The sequence below is a fragment of the Vombatus ursinus genome, unplaced genomic scaffold, assembly GCF_900497805.2.
Source record: "Vombatus ursinus unplaced genomic scaffold, bare-nosed wombat genome assembly UNPS02013454.1, whole genome shotgun sequence".
In the NCBI taxonomy this organism is placed as follows: domain Eukaryota; kingdom Metazoa; phylum Chordata; class Mammalia; order Diprotodontia; family Vombatidae; genus Vombatus; species Vombatus ursinus.
In genome coordinates, this window is record NW_020953232.1 from 1 (window position 1) to 7,354 (window position 7,354).

The following is a 7,354-nucleotide window of genomic DNA, read 5'->3' on the forward strand; positions in this document are numbered from 1 at the left end:
TCAAATCCTGCCTCAGACACTTACAAACTGTGTTATTTAAAGAACTTATATCCCAATTATCAGTCATCACGTCCTCTTCATGTAGATCGGCCAGACTGACACGAGGATTAAGCATTTGATGTTTTAGTTTTCAACCTGGAGCCCTCAACTATGCAGTCTGTTGTTAAACTTGCCTTGTTAAATGACTTGTTGGCATGAGTAGGTACTGAAAATGGGCACAAAATCAATATTCATTCACAGTCAATGATGACAATTCAAGGTCACTATTGACATTATTTACAACCACAAAATTAGCATATCAACACTAGCAGAGTTTAAATAGCTCGGAGATGCCCTGAAGCCCATCCTCTCTTGAAAAAGGATCTATTCTTCCAGTCGTCTGTCTTAGGTAATATTTCCTATATAACAACTCATTTTTTGTTCTAACCTATCATGGCATGGGCATCTTATCTATGAAAAATGTGTGTGAGGAATAAAATAATATATATTTTAGATAAGAATGGTTTATAGTGAAATATTGATAGTATTTTAATATTGAACCTATAAATATTGGGTTTGGGGAAAGGGAGGTATGATAGAATTATAGTTCTAGAACTAGTAAAAAAAGAACCCAGAAGCCATTGAGTCTAATCTAATCATTTTACAGATGAGGAAACTGAGACTCAGGCAACTTAAGGAACTTGCCTGAAGCCTCATGCTTGGTAAGATATTGGAGAACTGCAAATGACCCATTTTACACAGAAGGCAACATGGATTCTCTAAATTTTAGTACAATTTATAGGGTACTGGAAATAACTGAGCACAAATCTGCTAAAAATAGAACTAGTAAAAAAATGGAGTAACTGGCCTATCTGGCATACTTTTGTCCACTTGAGTCTTTGCTAGTCTTCTCATACTCATTCTGAAGATTAGCTCAGCTGTTGCTTTTCCCTTTTAATGTCACCTCATCACACCACTTCACTCTCCTCTCCCTTCTTTCCCAATGCAGGAATTTTGGAAGTTTTCTCCTGAAATGACTTGTTGTCCCTTTAAAGGAGTGTCACCTGTTTAACTTACTCCCCTCCTCTGCTGCCCAGATACTCCTCTCTTCTAGTTTTCCTTCATCTGCTTTGTTCTGCCCCAGGGTTATCCTTTACTACTCTTCTTTTCACTACCAATGTGTTTTTACTTTTCTCTATTTGGACTCTTTCCCTTGACTTTTTCTTTCCACTCCCAAGTGTTCCCCTTAAACATATTGAATATTATTAGGTTTAGCAAACAGTAAATTTACCACACTTACCAAGTTGTAGGGTTTTGTTGTCCCCAACTTATATTTTTTCAAAATTCATTTAACTCAAGGTTTTTTTTTTATTATTATCTGGTTTTGGAGTAATGCCAAGTTTTTGTTAGGAGTAAGTAACTACAAAGATTGAGTGACAATATGATGTAATGGAAAGTGACAATATGATGTAATGGAAAGAAATTAGCCATAATATCATGACATTATGTTATCCCAGTTGGTGGAGCACTGGGTGTGGAATCAGGAAGATTCATCTTCACGAGTTCAAATCTAGCCTGAGACACTTACTAATTGTGTGACCCTGGGCAAGTCACTTAACCTTGGTTTGCAATTTCTACTGATGAGATCATGTTCTCTCTCCTGAGCTCCAGCTCCACATAACCATCTAGTGAGCTATTGGACATTTGGAAGTGGCTGGCCAGTAGTCATTTCAAACTCTCCAGGACCAAAATAGAAGTCATTATCTTTCCTCCCCAAGCCCACCCCCATTCTGAACTAACCTGTTTCTATCAGAGTGGGAGAGAGGAGCGGGGAAAGGGGAAGAAATGAGAATTTATGAAGTACTTGCTGTGAGTCAATCACTATGCCATGCACTTTATAAATATTATCCCTATCAAGTACCATCCTCCCAGTGACACCAATATAGAAATTCATTCTCACCCATAAATATTCCCTGTCCCCAAATATCCAATCACTTACCAGATTTGGATCATTCAGGGTCTGCCACATCTCTCACATCCATCTCCTTTTAGAAGAGGTCAGGCCCTCATCACCTCTCACTTGAATGGTGACAGTAGCCTCCTTATTGGTCTCCCTGCCTCTAACCTGTCCTTTCTCCAATCCATCCTTCACAGGTGACAATAGGATATTCCTCAGGCACAGCTCTGACCAGGTAACTCTTGTGGTTCTTAAATTCCAGGGACTCTAGGATGAGATATGACCCCTCTGTCTCACAACCACCTCAAATCTTAATTTCCAGGCTTTTTATATACTGCTTACTTTCATGTAGAAATATAGTCCAGCAAAACTGGCTTTCCTCTTACTGTGTTTTACACATGACTCTCCCGCCATCTCTCTTCTCCATGGCTTTGCAAGGCTGTCCTCCAAGACTGGAATGTATTTCCTCCTCATCTCCTTATTCTTTATTGTCCTTATTCCCTGTTTTGAATGGTCAAACAAGACAGCACATAGTAGCCAGTATTTTTATTACATTTTAAAATTTACAAAGCTCTCTAGGAATATCTCTTTTCATCCTTATTACAGCCTGGGAGGGAGGTGGGATTATTACCCTAATTTCACAGACAGGGAAACTGAGGGAGGCAGAGGCTGATTGACTGGCCCAGAATCACACACCTGATGAACGTCTACCGATCACAGATTTTCCTGACTGCAGGGTCAGCTCTCTCTCCACTATGCCACCTGGCTGCCTCAGGAGAAGTCACAAGTATTTTTAAAAATGTAAGTTTCTTTAATGTGAGCTGTTGGTATGATATTACAAGTGTGAATTCCTCACCTAGAGATACGCAAAGTTTATTTCTATGGAATTCAGTTCCTTCATCTGTAAAATACATTGTAGCATTTACCTTGCAAGGTTGAGATGTAAGGATGAGAGGAGATAAGTCATGTAAAGGACGTTGATAACTTCACAGCACTAGATGCATGTGAGGTACAGAAAGCCAAAGCAGATGAGTGAAGAAGTCTGATCTCTCTCACTTACCCTAGCTCTGCGACCCTGGCATATCTCTTATCCCCCCAGGGTCCCAGGCAACTTTGTAGGACTCTCGATTGCAGAGAAGATGAATGGATAGAATTTCTTCCTCGGGAAGGACTCTAGGCCAGGGATACCTTGAAGTCAAGGTCTTTTTCCTTTCGCCTGTGTACACGATCTGCTGGTGTTTCCTAAGGCTCCTGAGCACAGAACTTACGAGAGTCAGAGAAATATTGCCCTGAGTCTTAAAGGGATGGCCCAGTCAATCTGGATACTTCAGCATTTTCTGAGTTCCCTCTCTTCCATATCAGGTGATTTGGGATGAATGATATGGACAACGGTTAGGGATGAATGATATGGACAACGGTGGTCGTAAAAACCGAGGGTCATTAAGCAGAATGAAAAATGCTTCTGTCTCTATCTTCTTCATCTTCCCTACCTCCTTCATCCCTCCCTGCTTCTTCTTTTCCTCCTTTGCTTCCTGTCTTCCCTTTGGGCTACTTCTTTCTATCTTTCCTTTTTCCTTCCTTCCTTCCTTTTTTTCTTCTTCATTCCTTCTCTCTCTCTCTCTCTCTCTCTCGACTATTAAAGGGATTTGTTTCATACGACTCCACATATCTGTGATGGACTTTGTTTTCTTTCCTTCTAAAGTGAGTGGAATGGGGTAAGGAGAGTATTTGAAACTAAAAATAAAAGGAAATTGGATTTTAAAAAACATTTCTAAAACCTCATGAAATGTATATGTATACATATAAATATATGTAGGTATGTATGTGTGTGTGTGTGTCTTTGTGTGTGTCTGTCTGCATATAATGAGACAGAAAAAGCAAGAGAGAAGAGAGAGAGGGAGACAGAGAGAGAGAGAGAGAGATACTTCATGTGTGTGCAACAATTTTATTGATTTGGTGTCCTACATCCAAATTCTGGCTCTGATGATCACTGGCTACATAGTGACAAAACACCTGAGTTTCTGAGACTCGGTTCCATCATCTGCAAAATGAAAACACTAACATTTGCTCATCAGTTTTTGGAATGAAAACACTTTAAAACTCAACAGCACCAAAGAAATGGGAGTTAATTTATTTATCTAAGTTCCTTCTTCATGGAAAAGATAAATATGACACAAAGAAGAAAACAGACAAAAGGCGGCAGGTATTTCTCTCCTCTGCATTCCACAGGAGCCTAGAACCATGAAGCTCTTCCCCGTAGCTTTTCTAATGGCTCTCCTGGCTGTTCAGGCCATAAGTACTTGGGTGAAGGGAGAAGGGGCTAGTATTGGGAGTGATCGATCCCTCTTTCCAACAATGGTCTTTTGGCATCTGGAGACTTAGCTTTATATGTGCATTTCCATGTCTCTGGATTAGTACATTTTATTTGTTTATTTATTTTACTATCTGTATTGATCTATGAAGAATCTAGGAAAATTCATTGTTGGCTGTAGCCTCGGCTAAGTAGCTATTCATTTTACACTCCCAGCTTTTTCCTGACAAGATCTATATTTCCCCAAACAAGAATGAAGATAATGAATGTTCATCTAGCTCTTTGGGGCAAAATTCTGCTCTTCCCTCAGTGTAGGGGTAACTCAGTCTATAACCCAGAGAGTTAACTCAATTCACTGCTTGGGTTTGGGGTGATTTTAATCCCACAAACACACGGCATATAACTGAGTCTATTGATGTTTTTCTTTTCCAAAGAGAACTGACGATTCATCTGAAGAGGTAAGACATTTTCAGATAAATGCTAAGCAGTTTAATATTCAGTAACATATATCCTTAAAAATATTTTTTCTTTATTTGAACAGAGTTATTTTGATTGGCGTCATCACTATCCGGTAAAATTATAATTTATTGTGTTTAATTTGTAATGTATTTAACATATTGCAATTTAATAGTATATTCCTTTATCTTTAACCTTCCCCCTCCCCCAAATATCTCATCCCTCTCCATTCCTAAACAAATAATGATTTAAATAAAGCAGAAATAGATATTGGTTTCATTCATTAAGTGTGAGACTAGGGGTTTATAAGCACTGATTACACAATCTCTATATACTTATTTTCTGGATTCATTGATTGGGATAGAATCACTACATTAGAATAATCATGTTAAATAAGGTAAAATGTTTACTATCAGAAATGATGTCCGTATTCAGTCTCTTTTCCCTGCTTCCCTAAACTGTACATCATTTTGCCAATGATTCTATAGGATTTCACTAACTCATTCCAAGAATAAGAGACATCAGAGGTGTTCTCAGGACTTATGGATGTTTTAGGGGTCTCTGCTTATTCCTACAGTCCTAAGTGATTTACATTTACATGTCCAGGGCCTTGCACAAAGGGAGATCTTAAGAAATATTGGCTGAATTGAAGTGGTTTGGTTTGATTTGGATTTGGAGCGTGATGAGTTGACCTACCTCCTCAAATTCAGATCTAATTATGCTCCTATTTAACAGCTTCTGGTCCCCAAACGGATTTCTGGCCACATTTTTGTGGCTAAACAGAATTATGTTTATACACCGGCTTGATGGTGCCCATGTCACTAAACAACAGGGGATTTTTGCCACATTGTCTATGTAATGGTTCAGTTCTCCCTTTCATTGACTCCTGCCTATATCTGAGGAATTCGAGTTAAATGCATTTTCTCAAAGAACTCATAGCTATCGGATTGCTATACAATATTCATTTTATTAATTTTTCATGTCACTTAGATGGGTTTTGGTGCCAACGTCCTTCAAACATGACAATAAATTCACTAGATGCTTTGAAATTGTTCTTTAAGAAAGATTTCAGTTTACATCAGTGAACATTTCCCTCCCCAGTCACTGTCATCATTCTATCTCAGTCATTCAGGTTTCAATCTTCTGCTTATTACCTCAGTAACACTGATCAGGTCCCTTCACTTTCCCCATTATAAGTTTCAGTGATGATGGACCAAATTTCTAAGGTCCCATCTCACTCAGTCTAGGAATCTCCTGCTGCAGATTCATCTATAAACTTTGTTTCTAAACTCTTTCCTTCAGAGGCCACAGTGTCTCTCCCATAGTATCGGAGATCTAGAGGTGGGAGGACCCTTACAATCCATCTCATCTAACCCCTTCATTTCGTAACTGAGGAAACTGAGGCCCATCAAGATGAAATGACTCACTCAAGTTCACACAGGCAGTGGACATTAGAGGCAGAGTTTGAATCCAGGTCCTTTAATCCTAGAGGTATTTATTTCTTTCCACTATATCATGTGTAAGAACAGAGGAGCCAGTAGTTACAGTAATGACCATCGTCTTTGGTTATCTTCTCCTTGTGGAATCGGGAAAAGTCTGTGCTTTTTCTTTTTCATCTTTCTCCCAATGGAGTCAAGGAAAGTATATCGTTTGCTGTTTCTTTTTTCATTAGTGAGAGAATATAGAAAAGATAACTGTCAGAGCTTTTTTTGAAATCAGGAACTATGAAAAGAATAACTGGTATTTGGGAATGAGGCTTCTCCAGTTTATCAAAGAAATCATATTTGAAGAATTTGTGAGTGCTTTCAGGTTAGTTGATTGAGAGATTTCCTGTAATCATATTAATGATTCCAAATATATACATAAGTCAGGTCTACTCAACAGCTCCAACAGATGAGTCATGTGATCTAAATAACCTTGTCATGGTTGAGCAGTTGTACAAATCCTGTTACATTTGTATATACCTATTTTCTTCCGTGTTATCAAGGATACTAAGAAACTGACAATATTATGAATGAAGTAGAATGCCCCAACTTTATGTCTTGCTATTTTCTCTTTCTTTTATAAGCCAAATGTTGAAGTATTTCTCCCGAGGGTTCCATATCTTCCATATCCTGAAAACTTTCCACCTCCATTTCCTGGATATGGTCCAATTCCTGTAAATCCCCCATATTAAGAAATCCCCAAAATGCTCTCCAAGGAGGACCTCAATAAACACAAGAAAAGATAAGTTGTGCATACTGTCAACATGGTGGGTAGGTGGTGCAATGGAAAGAATACCTGTTTTTGCAGTTAAAAAAAACCTCCTGGCTGAACTTCTAATTTACCCCTCAATAGCTGAATGACCTGAACCAGCCAGACTCTGAATGCCTCTTTTCCTGCAGAAGGTTTTGCTGAGTCCATTCTCCATTGGGTTACCAAAGGATACACCTAAAACTTAGCTGTGACCATGGTGCTTATTCAATTCCCTGCCCCCTCCCAATAAATTCTAGTGGTTCTACTATGTCCAGAATCAAATATAAAATCCAAAATATAAAATATAACAACCTCCATGGAGTTTGCTCCTGAGTAGCCTTAACAGCTCATAGCAACAATAATAGGAACAGATTGCTCCTAAAACAATATTGTGGAATAAAACCTAACCAAGGCAA

General features: G+C 38.6%; 1 long non-coding RNA gene across 1 annotated transcript; it reads left to right on the forward strand.

Moving 5' to 3' along the window:
- The first annotated feature begins 332 nt into the window (after positions 1-332).
- LOC114040541 lies at positions 333-7,341 on the forward strand. Its single transcript, XR_003568791.1, has 5 exons — positions 333-388; positions 2,134-2,171; positions 4,682-4,705; positions 4,789-4,818; positions 6,006-7,341. It is a non-coding gene; the product is annotated as an uncharacterized LOC114040541 (long non-coding RNA).
- Positions 7,342-7,354: the final 13 nt, after the last annotated feature.